A 17,344-nucleotide genomic window follows, 5' to 3' on the forward strand; every position below is an offset into this window, starting at 1 on the left:
GAATTTGTAATTACTTGTTGAAGCACCTTTATGGTAGCGGCTTTAAAATCTTTGTCAGATAGTTACAGCATCTGACTCATCTCAGTGTTGACAATAATTGATTGTCTTTTCTCATTCAGGTTGTGATTTTCCTGATTCTTGGTATAACAAATGATATTTTGTTGTATTCTAGACATTTTAAATATTATATTAGGGGATTCTTGATCCTATTTAAATATTCCATTTTAGTAAGCAGTCACTCATTTTGGGTTTAGCATATAGGTTGTAGGATACTTTTGTGGGCTATAGTTCCAATGACAATTTAGTTTTCTGAGCCCTTGTAATGCTATGCTGGACTGTTTTGTTCTTCTGGCTTTGCTTGAGTTTCCACTGGATTGCTGCTGCTGGAAAGGGTTGGCTGGAAAGTGCTTTCCTAGACTGCCTGATGGTATTAGGGGCTAGGGGACACCAGAGCCGTGGGATGGAGAGGATTTTCTCTGGCCTGTTCTCAGCCACACAGTATCAGTGCTCTGCTGGTGCCACCAGGGGTAGGAAGAACTTACCTGGATCTTCTCCTGCCACTGGGTGATGAGCCAGGAGCCACCGAGTCTGGATGGCTCTCTGCTATGCACTGAGGGCCAAGACACCCAGGCCTGCTGGTGGAGGCAGAACCGTGCCGGTTGTGGATGATGGGAATGGTTCCCCCCTCTAGCTCTGTTACCACTGGATATGGATCTCCCTGCTAAGTCTTTGCTGGGCTCCCGTTTCCTGGACCTTTGGCCAGAGAAAGCAGGCTTTGCTTATTTTGTTTTGTTTTGAATGTTTTGTCTACACCTGCTGACTGTTTCAGGTTCAGGCCTCTCAGATGACTAGTCTGAGATACATGGAAGAGAAAAGGAAAATCCAAAGAACTCACTTCTTCAAGTCCCAAGGTCCCTAACCAGTCCACCGTCTTTCTACTTTTCAGAATCCTTTCATGGTTGTATGTTGAACTATTTCCAGAGTAGTTAGTTGTGTTTAGAGGAAAGGAGCAGAGTACATTGAGTCCAACATTTTATGTTTGAAAACTAAGTGTAGTTTTTTTAAAGGGTCGAAAGAAACCTCCTACCTTACATTATTAGCATTTCTTAAAAGAAAGTAACATTTAACACCTAAAAAAGTTGAAAGGGCATAATGTCAGAATATAGGTGAATTTTTCAAATTGAGTAAATTTAATTTCATGAGAAGCTCACCATATTGTTTTATTTTTCTCATTTCCCCATGGACCTATGAAAATTATATTACCCACTCAAACCTGTCAGCAACATGGTATACGGAGAGCAATGTCACAGTTGTCCAGTTTGACTTGGAAATAGCAGCGCAGCGATAAAGAATGAGCATAGGTTTGGAATCCAAAGTCAAGGGCTCAAATCCTAAATCCCCTACCTACCAGGTGGGTGACCTCAGCATAATTGTCCAGTGGAGTAGTGGAAAGGGCTGGGCTTTGATGTGCACAGACTTGCAAATCGCAACTCTGATACGTAGTACGTAGCTATATAAACTTAAAGAAGTTATGAAACTTCTCAGTGGCTGCAATCTCATCAGTAACATGAGAATAATGTGAGTGCCAAGGAGGAGTCAATGGGAGAATGCACAGAAAGTACTTAGTGCGGTGTTTTACATGGGTCATAGTAAACACTCAGCAGTTGGTTGCTCTCTCTCTCTCTCTCTCTCTCTCTCTCTCTCTCTCTCTCTCTCTCTCTCTCTCTCTCTCTCTCTCTCTCTCCAGGAGTGCATACACACACATGGATACCAATCCTTATTTCTTAGAGGATTCTGAGGATTTAATAAGATGATGTGTAAAAGCACCTTGCAGAGCCTGGTACATAATAAGCACTTACATAACTTTGAGTTCTCTTTCCCCACATGTTATCTCAGTTTCCAAATCTGTGAAATAGGTACAGTAAGGCCCACTGCACAAAGTTGATGCACCAGTTAGATGTAACAATATACATGAAAGTGCTTTGTAATCTGGGCCATACAGTCCAAATGTCAGTTACTAGCTCAGTGATGGACCCTATCCACGTGTATACATTTACATCAGGTATTCTCAGGGTACCTGATGAATTATTATAATGATAAATAGTCACCGTGTGGAGCTAATTAGCTCGGGCCTAAGGCTAAGGCTGAAGGCAGAACGAAATAGGTCTGGGAACAGAAAACAAAATTAACAAATATTTAAATGCAACCCACAGTATTTGGCTTGCATCCTCCCTGCCCTAGATCCTCATGTATTATCTCCTTGTGAGAAATGTTTGTGGGAAGCCACGGATCTCTGTAGGCTGATAAAGTCAAAAAAGAAAAGAGCATGCACAAAATCAAAACTCAGCAGCACTCGACTGTCACTCCTCTGAGTCTTCTCTGAAGCAGACACTCCTCTCCCAGCAATGCTGGGGTTTGGCCCATGCTCTCTGGGAACTACAGTAACTCTTTGGGATATGTCAAGACAGCTGTCTTGGTTTAAAGGACCTGGAATGTAATTTCCCAAAGGCCTTATCATGCCAGATCTTGTCCTCCACCTCAACGTAGCCTTTTAGAAGGCATGAGAAGAGTGGAGGCAAAGGAGTGAAATACAGTTAGCAAAGAGGATGAGAAGAGTAGTCAAGGCAAAGAGTGAGAAGGTCAAAGCCTCACCTTCAGAAGATACCCAGTCACGTGGGGGTAGCTTAATGGGAAGGGGCTGTAAGGAAGGAGTATTACTGCAGCTTAACTATTACTGCAGCTATTCAGGGAGACATTTCTTCCAGCTTCAAGGCACAAAACAGGGCCGTGATTTTCTACTACCCCTGGCCTCCAGCATTAGCTGGTTAAATATATGGTCACAGTGTCTCCTTCTAAATTATTGCTGTTGATTCTCGTAGGTAACTAATTCATTTTGATTGAGCACTTACCATGCACCTGATTTTTATGATAGACACAGTTCAGTAAAGGGAGTTGGGGAGAAATTCAAGTCCTCACTTCCTACATGTACCGAGTCCCAGGGGAAGTGGCCTTAGGTATAAAAAGGCAGCCAACCTTATCACTAGTCTTTGGTGCAAACATATAAGTACAGAGAGACTTCCAAATAAGGTGAAAACAATTCTACTGGTGCGTGAAGGAGAGAAGGGTGACTTCTGGTAAGAGAGGTCAGAGAAGGGCATCCTAGGACCTAGGAGAGAGGGTAACACAGTCAGAGGCTATGAGACAGGAATGTTTTAGGTATGCCCTGGAGATGGTGGGTAGACATGTTTGCATGCAACAGAGGTTTTGTGTTGTAAAAAATCATGGGAGATAGGAAAGAAGGTGTGGAGAGGATATTAAATGTCAAAATAAGGTTTGGGGTTATATGCCATTGACAGGCAAGAGCACAGAATGGTTGGGGCAGGGAAGGGGGTAATAGTTCTGAACATAATTTTACGTGTGGATTGCAAAGATAGGCTGATGCAAGGGTGACTGCAGAAGCCATTTACTGCAGTTATTTCAAGACAAAAGCCTGAACTAACATTGTACCCAAAAGGGTAGGATTCTTGTGAAATGTAGAAAGAAGAAATGCCAGGATTTGGCAATTGGATATGAGAATAGAACACAGGAGATAACAGGTTTCAGAACTAGGTGACCGGAAGTAGAATGGAGGTGGTGGGGCAAAAGGAGTACAATCAACTGGGTGGACAAGGGGAAAGCCTGTATAAGGGCTTTGGAGCTCAAATACTAGATCTACCTGGCATTTGCCTCTTTCTACCTGTGGGATAATGAGCAAGGTATTTATTCTTCTTGAATCTCTATTTGCTCCTACACAGAGCAGATGTCAAAGTATACACCTCAAAGGGGTGTTATGAGAATGAAGCGAGAGAATAAATATAGACTACCTGGCAGAGTGGCTGGTGCATTCCAGATGCTCAATAAGTAGGAGTTCCCTTGCCCTCTTCCCCCTCTTCCAGCCCCAGGAGGTAGCATGTCCCATATCCTCATCTGTAACTTCTCCCAGAGTCTATGAGGGTTCTAAGCAATGGAAGAGGGCTGAGCAGTTCTAGCAACTTGAACTCTGCAGAGTGAACCAAAGAACTGGAGAAAATACCAGTTAGTCACACTTCAGTTCAGAGTGTAAGTGAAATGATACTTTGTTCAATTCCTTCTTATTCTAAAATGGTCCTTGATTGAAAAATCCAGTCATACATATTTCATCAGTGGAGCGTAGACCCATGGGGGGCCAGAAACTACTGTCTAATGGATCCCTGGGCTTCTCTTTACTATCAGAAGCTAACAGAAAGGAAATTCCTCCAAATTGGTTATTAAAAAAGTTAAAAAAAAAAAAAAGTTAATGTTTCAAGTCTCCCAGACCTCACAAATCATGAGGGGAGATGAACAAATCTGGGCTTGAAATCTGAGGCGTACACAGAAGCTGTCAGGCAAGTATGGACAAGGCAAACTTCAAACAACAAGAGAGGAAAAAAGAGATAAAACCAAAAGGGCCCACAGGCCTACAGGCCCCAGGGGCTACCTATGCAGGTGAGGGCGACCTGACCGTCCTTCCTGGGAGGAGAAGCTGACCCAGGCGGTAGGAGACTGGCTGAGCACAGGTCCAGGGAAGCGTTGTCATCACTTTCAGGTTCTGACAGACAAGTGAGCACTGCAGCTGCCCGGATGCTGCCTGCATGGAAGGGATTTGGCGCAGGAGGGGGCAGGACCAGTCTGGTTGGGAAAGCACAGCATTCTGCTGCCTCACAGTCCCAGACTGGGGTGGGGACACTGCCATGAATCCTCCCAGAGCTCGTGGAGAGCAACATCGCTGGAGGAGAACGGAGGGCATTGATGATGCCCACACAGAACAGGGACTCTCAGCCTGAGGGCCAGACAGCTTTTCTATCTACATCCCCCTAGCAGATTGGAGTCAGCCCTGCAGAACCTAAAGCCACTAGACGGCTGGTCCCCTGCGGACATGCATCGTGGCTCTGACTCCTAGAAAATGAAGAGATTAGTTCGGCACCCCAAGCCCCACTGGCGAACTGGCCAGCCCACATCTCCAGGCTCAGAGCTGTGAGAAGTAACCTACTTGGGCACTACGTACCAGGATCTCTGCTAAGTGGTCTGTATTATGGGATCTCATCACCACAAACCCCCTATGAGGTATTACATTCTCCCCACTTTTTAGATGAGGAATCTGAGGCACAGAGAGGTTATAAGCTTGCCCAAGGACACAGAATGAGAAAGTAGGCAGATTTGGATTCAAATCCATGTGGTCTGCGCTCTTTGCTGCCCTATTCAGTGGTCCCCCTGGAAGCCCTCCCTGGGCCGCTTCCCCCATCCCCCACCCCACCTCCCTGCCTCTGTGCTTCATGGCACTTGTCACATTGAGCTGTGATTGCCTAAGTGTCCCCTACTCGACTGTATTCTCTATTAGGCAGAGACTATGCCTCTCTTGCTCACTCCTGTACCCCTAGTACTTAGAAAAGTGTCATGCCCACAAAAATGCACCATGCACTTGAGAAGTGCTTTCCTACTGTGAGAGTGTAATTTGCAGATGTTCTTCCCTCCCCCACTGGTCACATCTACCACTGGGTAACTGTGCTCCCCACAGGCTGCACTTGCCACAAGCTGCCCCCAACCAATGATTGTGGGCAGCAGGGATATTAAGGCAGCCCATTCTTGAGAGATCCAGGGCTTCCTGTTGACTTTGCCAAAATTTTCTTGAAACTGTACTGCAGTCTAAGACCTTCCTTCCTCCTTCCTTTCCTAATATCTACTCCCAGCTTGGCATCTGTTTGTAGGAAGACCTGGACTAATGCAAGTGGTAGGAGGAGTGGGGTGCTATTCTTCAGGATGCAGTCTATGCATTAAATCAGAAACATAATATGATGCTGTGACCTGAGTAGGAAGAAGCATGGGTCTGGGAACCAAGAGATGGAAGTAAGAGTGACCCACTTGTCGTCACTCCCAATAATTCACTTGGGGATTTTGTCCTTTCCATCTTCGCAACTCTGGGCTCCACGGTGTTAGAAGCCCTAGTCCTCAAAGGGGGCACATTGTTGTCAGCAGACACAATAAGGGAACCATTGAACTACAAGCTCCAATTGCCACCAGAGTATTTTTGGATTCCTTGTGTCCATGGACCAGCAGGAGAGGAGTCCTTATAGGGCAGGGTTAATTGACCCTGATCAGATAGAAGAGAGGGTTGATCACATCATAGGTAAAAGGAGGAATACCTGTGCAACCCATGTCATCCACTTGTGGCCTAAGGGATAAGAATGTGCTGAAATTGTGGATAAAGAAGATTGGAACAGGAGGAACAAATTATTGTTCTTGTCCATTGCAATGTCAGCAACTTCAGCTAGATGGGATAACTTTGTAGTAGGGTCAGCTATTCCTTAAGGTCACAGTAAGTCTACTTGAAGGACAGATAATGTGTCTTACATAAAATGCCTGGCACACATGTGATCAGTAAATACTGGTTGAATGAATGAACAAATACTCAAGAAGAATTGTATGTTTTTCTCATTTTAAAGGCTACCTCACATATTTGGAAACCAGCTGAGTTCTGGAGAAAACCATAATGTTTATCAGCATCAAACTATCGATATTTGTTGTCTTGTGATGCATTTGGGCTTGAGTTAATTACTGGTAGGGACTGCAACCCCTCACCTTATACTAGGGGAAGCCTGGAGTCTTGGGTTGGGCAGAAGAAGCCAACCCCTGCACTTGTCTTTCTCAGGAATTCTTAGCTGACCCTTTAGCTCATGATGCCAATAACAGGAAGCCTATTTAAGTCACTCTGTGTGCCCAGGGCAGAGCCCTATCAATTCAAATGAATTTATCATACACTTCTAAACACATTAGAACCTGCTGGTTAAAAGCCTGGGCTTTGTACCCAATGGCCTGATTTGAGAGGCTCACAGAGACAGAGGGAACCCCCTTGGCTTTCCACTTTCTGGTTCCAGTTTCTCTCTGAGGCCCAGCAGTCCTTCTACTCCTGGATCCTTATAATTAAGACAGTAAGACTTTGGAAGGTGGGAATGGAGAAGAGGGATATTCCAATAAAAGGAACTGAGTTAACAAAGGCCTAGAGGTATAAGGGAAAAGATCATGCTGAGAAAACTTCATCAGTGATGCAATTTAAACACAGGCAAATGAAGGGGTTTAGCAAAAAATGAATAGGCAAAAGCCAAACTAAGGAGAGTCTTGGTTGCCAGTTTAAAGAGTTTAAATTTTTCCTCTGTAGGCAATGGGAGGCCAAAAATATTTCTGAGCAGTGGAGAACCAGAGTCAGACAGAAATTCTAGAAAGTTCTATCAGGGACAGAGTGGATGATGCAGCAGAAGCAAGCACAGCAGCCCTGTTTTTGCAATATCCAGGGGGGAAGAAAATATCTAACTTCAGATAGAGCAGTGGAAATGAAAAGTGGGAGACAGTTCCAGAGATACTCACCAATGTAATTCAGCAGCCAGTGGTCAGGAGGTGACGATGGCACTGACAGGATGGAACAAACGGGACAGCCTATGTTAAAACATGTGGTTAAATCTCAACTTGATAGGCACATAACAGGATATTGCCACTCTCATTTGGATGCTTATCTTCTTTCCAGGACCTTTCACTAACGGGACAAGTGATTTCTACTCCTAATGGTTTTTCCTCCTCCCTCTTATTTCTATTTCCTTTTCTTTACACCGAGCAGAAAAGTTTGAGAGAACTGTACCTCTGTCTTTCACCCATCAAAACACCATGATGGCCAATTGTCGAATAAAAAAAAGTTATGCTTTTTCACACCCTACAAATATTTCTTATATGTACACTTCTGTGCATTTTCCTACTGCTGTTCAAGTTATATTTGTATTAAATGAGTTAAGATTGCTCTTTTTTGTATGATAGTAAGTATACTTACCTTCTTCCCCTACTAGACTGTAAGGCCTTAATGAAAGGTATTCTTTCTCATTCTTCCCTGTATATTCTTCTGTGTCTAGTATACTGCTGGCTCATGGGAAAGGCTAAACAAATATCCAATTAATTGACAAGTTGGCACTGCCAAAAATCTCTGGCAGAGGTGTATTTACTTTTGTCCCTCTTGATCTGTGGAAAGATTCATTTCAACATTAGTGCTCTAAAAATGTCCATTTGCATTGGGCAAATAATCTCTTAGAGATAGGCAAGGTAGAAAGAAACCAACAGGCAACAAACAGGTTGATCCTGTTTAGATGTGGAAATGGCATACGAACAAAGGAACATATCTAAGAGAGGAAGAAAGGGGAAAAGAAGGGAAATGATGAGTTGGGAGCAGAAGAAATTATTTCTCCAAAGGAGTGGCGGCTGGAATAAAATCATAGAATCATAAGAATCATAGAATATTCCAGGTGGAAGGATGTCTAGCGACTATCTCATTCAACACCTCATTTTACAGGTAGGAAACTTGTGGAACTGAACCCAAGACATTCTGGGTCTGAGAACCAGGAAAGCTAAAATAAACAGCTCAGATATCAGAAAACTAAAGAAAGATTAGTTTTAAATTGATTTGGGGTTTTATACCTATGATGTCATTTCTCATGTCTGCACACCCTGGCCTGGGATCCTCTACTGATACTTCTCTTCCTGGCAAATTCTTCCTCATCCTTCCAGCCCCATTTCAAGTGCCAGCTCTTCTATGCAGCCTTCTCTACCTCCCCAGGTTGGTCAGTGTTTTCCGTGCTCTCTGAGTATTTGCACACACATCCATTATACTCTTTATCATATATTATTGTAATTACGGTTTACATGAGAGCACCCCTGTGAGAGCCTCAGAGGCAGAAACAGTGCGACATTTATCTTTTTTATCTATCCCTAGGGTTTGGCACAGTGACTGCTTGTTTCTCCATAAGTGCTGAATGAATGAATGAATGAATGAATGAATGAATGAATGAATGAGCCATTTGAAGTTTGTTCTCTCATGAACCACAAGATATGAGAAGAGTATAAACTCATCTTATATGGTGGAGCAGAAGTGAGTAGCCCAATTCATATTAAATAGAAAGGTTGTATTTCCTAATAATATGTAAATCTGTAATATGCCTTTTTATACTAGAAATTCTTTTCATTCAAGTGAAAAAAATAGTCGCTCTTACTAATAATTGCCTTATTTAAAGTTGCTACCTACCGCCTGTGCTAAACTGCCTATCTCACTTTTTCTCTTTTTCCCCATAGCTTTATCACCTTCAAACTTACTATCCACTAGTTTATTGGGTTTATTGTTTATTATTTATCCCCTCTCACTAGAATGTAAGCTGCATGAGGCCAGATATTTTTGTCTATTTTGTTCACTGCTAAATCCAGGGCACCTAGAACAGTGGCAGGCACATATTTAGCACTCAATATTTGTTTAATGAATGAATGATTGGATAAATAAATATCTAAACTCTTTATTATGGTCCACATGTTCCTTCTTTCTGCCATCTCCCTTTCTGTTTCCTCTTGTGCTTTTCCAGTAGTTCTCAACTGGGGCCAACTCCAGACAATGTCTTGAGACATTTCTGGTTGTCATAACTCAGGTGGAGGGGGAAGATAGTACTGGCATTTAGTAGGTAGAAGACGGATATTTCTAAATATCTCGTAATGCACAGGACACCCTCCTCTAACAGAAAATTATCCAGCCCAAAATGTCATAGTGCCAAAGTTGAGAAGCCCTACTTATAGTTGTAATTTCCTTTTAATCCATCTTTCTACCCATTGTGAGCCATTGGAAAGTAGAGACTGTGGTTACTCTCAGAATTTTCGTTAGTTAGCACAGATCCTAGAAAATAGAAGGTGTTTAATAAAACATGTTGAATGAATGAATGAATCCTTTCGGGGTGGAAGCATCACAAAACCTTCCTCCAGTTACCTCTATCCCAAATTATTCTCTCCCGTCTCTAAAATACTATAAGCTCATATCATCTGTGTCACAAAATGTATGCATAATTACCCGTATCCATATCATTTTCTAATTGTTTCCCAGACAAATTATCTAGTAAGCTCTTGAACACTTGGGATAATAACTTCTTCTTGATTCGCTCCCTCACAATAGTAGAATGTTGTTGGCACTAATAAGCCGCTCGATTTTCATTGACTAATGCCAACCAGAAAACATCAGTAGAAGTAGTGGAAATTAATCTAGTTTAACCTAGTCATGCAGAGAGTCTTGTTAGGCAGCCTGACTCTGGACCCACCACTGGGGGCCAGGCAGTCATTTCAAGTGTCTTTGGCTGTATCCATCAAGGCCATTAAAGGGTGAACTCCCAGCCACAAAGAATCCCTTAGTCACTTCCCTACATCAAGTATAAAATACGTTTTTCTCAGCAGCACTAGTTTAAATATGGGCTCCTTATTTTGTTAAAATTCAATAAGGAAGGCTCAAATTGAGCCCCTAAATGTTGCATCGTCCCCTATTTTGCATGAAATAAATGAAGCACTGAGGATTATATTGATGCTTACAAAATATTAATTATTATAATTTACAGAAGTATTCATTATTTGCCTCTGAACTGGGCAAGTGAATTTTGTCAGCAACCAGATGCAAGCAGTTAATAAACATTCATTGAAGCACATACTCAAAGCAAAATGCTGTGCTAGGGCCTGGGGAGAATGTCACTCAACTGAATCAGGTTGTATTTTAAAGCCTAGCTGCTTTTCAAGATAATACATTTCCAACAGCAACCTGTTTATTCCCTAAGCAACCCACATGCCTCTGTGACAAGATAAGCAGCTGGCTCTATTATTACTCATAATGCAATCACCCCACTTGGCCATTGCCTACTCATTTCTCACAATACTCTAGGATAACCTCTGGGGTTTAGATTGTACATTATCTGAGCTGGTTCTAACTCCTGGAAAATGATCCAACTTGCTAAAATCTCTGGTTAGGATTGCCTGAAAATGATAACAATTGTTGCCATTTACAAAACACTCTGTGCCAAGCACCATGTAAGGATTTTGAAGATGTGATGTTATTTAATCCTCACTTAGCTTTGAGTTCTGACTCTGATGCTTAATAGCTATTCCACCTTGGTCAATTTATTAAACTTCTCTGAGCCTCAGTTTCCTCATCTGTCTAATGGGGGTAAAAAGACTACTTCATAGGGTTATTGTGAGGACTAAAGGAAATAATCAATGAAATGTTGTCAGTGCAGGTTCTGAACACATGATAAATTTCTTTATTCATTAACTATTACATAGAATAGAATATAGGGGTGTTCGGTTATATTCCCTGGGAAATAGACCATGAGGCAGAGATTTGCAAGCAGGAGCTTCCACAGCACACCTGAGGGAGGGAGTACTGCAGAAATGGGTACAGGGAGAAGCTGAACCGCCATTCAGTTGCAGCAGAAGCCTCAGCTCTACCCTCAGGGTGCTCTGAGCCAAGTGGGAGGTCCTTTGTGCCTCCACACCAACTGGCCACAGGGAGGGTGCCTAACTTTGAATGAGGCATCTCCATTCCACCAAGGGTAATTCCTCACTCAGCTGCGAGCATTCAGTAGGCAGCACTCCTGACGGCTGGAGGAGTAAACACCATACTGAAGGGGGACTCTGCGTGGCACGCCACAGCATCCACTACAGCTGAGTTTGACAGAAACCTAGAGTCGTAGGAACATTCAATTTTATGCTTTAAAAATCATAATACATGTTTATTAATCATTTTGGCAAAGTCCTTATGGTGAGGGTTGGACTCTCTTCAATATATTGAAGTCATTGATTTTATTTACTGTTTGTTTCACCTGTTTTTATAAATAACATTTTCTACACGACGTGCCTTCAGGCTAGAGGGAGTGAACCCTCAATTTGATTGGACTGTTTTATTTGTCCTATTTTCTCCTGTTCCGGGGCGTGGTGTCCTAGAAATTCCTCTCTGAGAAGCATTCATCCTTTTCTTTATAAACTCCCAAGTTGTTTTGCTAGGTGTCCTATCTAATTTTGGAAATGGATATGTTCAAGAATTTCAGGAATGTGGGTTTTGAGCAGGGAATGTGCCCTGGCCCCATTCTGAGGTGCCACCCCACCACCCCCAGCGGAGCACATTCCCCAGATGGAGTAGTGACATTTAGGGGATTTTCCATTTGGCTCAGCAAGGTGGCTGAGGAATCACCAACTTATTCGGAGAACAAGTTTTACAATGAGTGCTTCTTTTTCTAAATAAGATTTGGAGTGTGCATTAGAAGTCAGAATAAAGGGGTCTTGGCTATTCTGAAAACAGTAACTGCTTTCCACTGGCTTGAAACTTGAATATAGTGTACCAAATATCTCAGGGGAAATATGGTTAGGTTGTTGCTAGAAGGTGAGAAGTTAGTGATGCTAATTCTATGCCATACAACCAAAGAGAACTACAGGTTTTTAAAAGAGTAAGAAGAGTTCGATCCCTGCATGGGCCACTGTGACCTTCATCCTCCTTAAAAAAAAAAAAAAAAAAAAAAAAAAAAAAAAAAAAAAGAAGAAGAAGAAGAGGAAGAGAAAAATAAAGAGGAGGAGGAGGAACTGGTGAAGTGTGCAGGTTATGGGGCAAACAGGATGTAAGGAGGAAGGAAGAATCATTGCTTTTGCTCTACTCTTTCATAGATTTGCCTGCAGTGCTATATAGCATCTCAGACAGAATAAGATCTTTGGGACAAGAAGAGTTATAATACTGAACATTTTTTTAGTGCTTTTTTTTATGCCAGGTACTCTAAGTACTTTTCATACATTCACTTACTCCTCATAATGACCCTCTGTGGTAAACACTGACGGTTTCCCTGTGTTGCTAAAAGCTTAAGCTAAGAATACACAGTTAGTAAGAGACAGAATTGGGCCTCTCCTGTAGGCTATCACTCTCTAGAATCCAAATGCTTATAACCACTTGCTACATTGCATTACAAAAAAATTTAAAATTTTTAAGAATAAACAAACCGAAGATGGGTTCACAGCAAATTTTAAAAAGACAGAGGGAGAGAGAGAAAGCAAAAGAGTCTTCTTTTGTCTCTGTCTCAGCCCCTTGTCAGCACAAGGGTTTTCCAACTGGGAAGGAAGCCTTTTGGCCTACTCCGTTCTCTAAGCCAGGAGCAAATGCCTGGGATCCCACAGAACCTCCCAGTGTCAAGCTCCTGGGCAACACTCTGGGTATCACTAATAATACCTAACACTATGAAAGAAAAAAATCTAGGAACATGGCAAACTGTGGCCTGTGGGCCCCTAGGTATTGGTAGGAAAATTCAAGCTAATCTCTGGAGAGCTTAGGCCAAGATAAACTGGAGAAAATATCAATTTATGTGTCACCTGAGATTTTCATAATTTTGATGTCTCCTACTAGATGATTTCCTTTGATGAAAAAGTAACAATAGCACTTCTTCCAAGCAAATAGGCTAACAAATACTTTCCCTCATATAAGCCAAGTCACTGGAGTGATAGGCATCTTTTAACAGGATCCCCAATAATCCCTAGCTTCTGTTATTTGGGCCTTTGTATAATCCCCTCCTTTTGGATTTATTGACTCACTTCTAATGAATAGAATAAGGCAGAAGTAATGAAATGTCATTTCAAAGATTAGCTTATACAAACACTGGCTTCTGTCTGGAGTGCATATCTCTCTCTCTCTCTCTCTCTCTCTCTCTCTCTCTCTCTCTCTCCCCTTCCTCTTAGGTTGCTCATTTTAGTGGAAACAGGCCACCATGTTATGAGGCAGCACTATGGAGTCATCTATGTGAGTGAACTTGGAAACAGATTTTCTGAGGTCTTCCCACAACCAGATTAATAAACTTGAAAAGAGACCCTTCCTCAGTTGAGTTTATAGCTCCAGATAACAGCTTGACTGCAACCCCATGAGAGACCTTGAGCCAGAGGCACCCAGCTAAGCCACAGCTGGATTCCTGACTGTCATAAACAGTGACATAATAAGTGTCTGTTTTTTCAAGTTGCTAATTTGGGAGTTACTTGTCATGCAGCAATTGATAACTAACATAGTACTCAAGTTGGGAGAAATCTGGATTAAAAGTAAAAACTAGTCATTACAGTGGATTATCATCCAACAAAGCTCCCCTTGGTAACTACTTCTAAGAAATCTTGACAATAGGTTGTGAATCATTAGTCATATTCCAGAAGATGACTAGTCACAACAAATATTTCTACTCCTATAACCAGATGTTACTTCATTTGATCTTCAAATTAAATAATCCCTGAAGTAGATACGGATTCCTATTGCTTTGTATTCATTTAAGTAACAAAGACCCTGCTAAGTAAAGGAAATTACCTAAGATAATAGCCAATTAGCAGCAATGGGTCACTAGGCATAAATATTTATTGAAAAATTAACAGTTTTGTGATCCTCTCCAGTATTCTGTGTTCCTTCTGGAGAGGATGTAAATGCATCTGATCTATCTTTAGAAATCCGATTGTCTTCCATCTCAGTGACAGATGCCATCATTCACCCAGAAATTGAGGAGTCACCCTTGACACCTCTCTGTTCCTCATAGCTCCATCTCTAATCCATCTTCTAGGCCTTTTGCTATTGCTTCAAAAATACCTCTCAGTCAAATCCATCCACTGCTCTCTGTCTCCCTTATCTACTAATATTAATCAAAGAAGATAATCTATGCTTTGGTGTCAAACATACTCCCAAATTGTAGTGTCTTAACACAAGAAAGCTTTATTTCTCACTACAACCCAACGCAAATCAAGAATCCCTCCTCCAGTTTGGAGCTCTGCCAGCTGAGCTTAGATCACCACAGCAAAGGAAGAGAGAGACAGAGGCAGCTTACCTGTTTCTTCTGCCCAGAAGTAACATGCATCACACTGCTCAGATGTCATTAGCTACAGCTAGTCATGTGAACAAATTAAACTACAAAGTAGTCTAGGAAATGCATAGGCACAATCAAATATTTGGTGGGTACCAAATAATCTCTATCCCATAACCCTAGACAGAACTGCCACCATCTTTGACTTGGCCCACTACAATAACCTCTTTACTGGTATCTCATCTTCCATTCTTACCCATCATTTTCCAGAACAATATTTTTGACTGAAGATCTGAAAGGCCATCATTGGCTTCCCATTGTTCATAAAATATAAACACAATGCCTTAACACAGCATGCAAAGCTCATTTGGTCTGGCCGCTGTGTCTCTTTGGACTAGTCTTACTTCACACTCTGCCTCAGGTCAGTCAAGGAAGGCAAGTCTGTGTCTGAAGACCAGAAAAGGTGATGAATCAGTCTCCTTTTTCTTGAATTGATTTAACACCAGTTTACTACTAGTTCAGCAAATAAACAGTGTGAAGGGTGAATACAAGATAAAGGTAGAAGAGAGTAGACCCATGGCCTTCTAATTACTCAAAGGAGGCCTAGAAGTTGGGCTGTCAATTCACCACTCACAGTTAAGAGGTCAGTAGAACTCAGAGTTGAGGCTCATGCATATTATACCATTCGGCTGGGGAAGAACCACATTAGCACATACTGTTCTGTAAGCATATAATGCCTTTTTTGCTGCACAACAATTACACATATTTCTATTCAATTATTTCTGTGTTGTCAGGCATTCCACACGTTTCACCACAGGGTCTTTTCATATCTTCTTGTTTCTTTCCAGAATATTCTTCCCTCTTCTTTTCCATCAGATTCTACTACTCATTTCTGACCTCTCCATCCCCTATAACATGTTCTTATAGTATCTATTACCTCCCCTTCATAGCATTTTCACATTCACAATTTTACAATTATTTGTGTGCTATTTAATTATCAATAGTCTTCTGCCTCCACTAAACTGCAAACTTTCTGAAGGCAGGAATCCATTCTGGCTTTGTCCATACTGGGTGCCTAGCCCCTGTATAGTGTCAACACATGGCACTATAGCAAAACAAGATTTGTTGAATAAATACATCTGGGGGATAGAACCTTCCCTGTATCATCTCTTCTTTGAATTCATTACGCATAAAAATCTACTTAAAACTCAAGTCTCATCATATTTCTGTGCTGAAAAGCTTTCAATGATTCCCCACCACACAGTGAGGAAGTCTAAGCTGCGAGACTTGGCTTATAAATAGTCTGAGCACTTGTCCAGGTTAACGTGTGTCCACCTGTTGTTCTGTTATAATCATTTAACATGTCCTCCTTTCATTCTCAAAATTGCCCCAGTTTGGATGATAGATTTCATGGTTATCCTATAGAAGTGACTTCTAATAAGTGGTCCCTTATTGACTTCTCAGATCTCCTGGCTTCACAATTTATACACCAGCAACACCAAACTGCTTATAATTCCCTGTCAACCCAACATGCAGTTTCTCACCTCCAGGCCTTGGCTGGCACAGTTCTCTCGCCAAAACACCCCCCCCCCCGACTCATCCTGTAAGATTCAGCTCATTTCCTAACCACTAGAGAAGACCTTCTCTGACCCAATGACTTCACCCCACCCCTAAAGCCAAGTTAGAATTATTTTTCTTGAGAGCTTCCCCGTCCTCTAATCCTGTATACATTATTCCATCATTGTGTTTTCACATTGAATTATAAATGCTACTGTATGTTCATCAGCAACCCCCCTCCCATACACACACACACACACACACACACACACACACACACACACATCCCTAAGGAATAACCTGTCCTATGTGTTATTCATTTTTGTGTACCCTCTGCCTGCCACGTAGTCAACTTACAATAATTACTGGTTGAACAAATAAATGGTTCTAAAGATTTTTTTTTTTTTTAACAAATAAAATTTAGTAAATAGTCCATTTATTTTCCTAACTTTATTAACAGATTATGTATAATTTGTTATCTGAATTTCTACTCAGCATGAGCAAACCAGTGATACCCTCACTGAGTTAACATAAATTACAGCCAAAACAAAGAAGCCTGATGTTTAAGTTATCCTGCGTTTCTCTCCTTGTATTAGACTTTTTTTTTTATAATGAAAGTAGCTCTCATACTTCCATGACTGTAAACTTGATCTAGTCCCACTACTTCTCTTGTTTTTCCCCTGATGAGAACACTTAGGCTCTAACCCTAACTCTCACCCTCACCCTTCTCTCTCCACCCCGTCCGCTTGGTTTTAAACTTTTATACTAAATCTAATTCAGATGCTGACTATCTTGCCAGGCTTGCCGAGATAGGTTTCTCAGAGGAATTATTTTTAAACTCCTTAAGGATGAATATCATTGTCCTAAGATAAGATACATAACATCTAACAAAGAACGTTTCTGCTGAATGTGTGAAATAAAGTCTCATTGCTCAGAAAGAGAAGTTTCCAGGAAAGAGCCCCAGACTTTGACTCAAATCCTGGTTTGCATCTGGCCCTGTCACTTCCTAGATCTGGTCACATGGGCTGTGCTTATATCTGTGCAAGCCCGTGTTTCTTGGTCTGTAAACCAGGATGAGAATACAGGCCTCCCAGGGCTGT

Source organism: Rhinolophus sinicus, linkage group LG06 (genome assembly GCF_036562045.2).
Source record: "Rhinolophus sinicus isolate RSC01 linkage group LG06, ASM3656204v1, whole genome shotgun sequence".
Classification (NCBI taxonomy): Eukaryota; Metazoa; Chordata; class Mammalia; order Chiroptera; family Rhinolophidae; genus Rhinolophus; species Rhinolophus sinicus.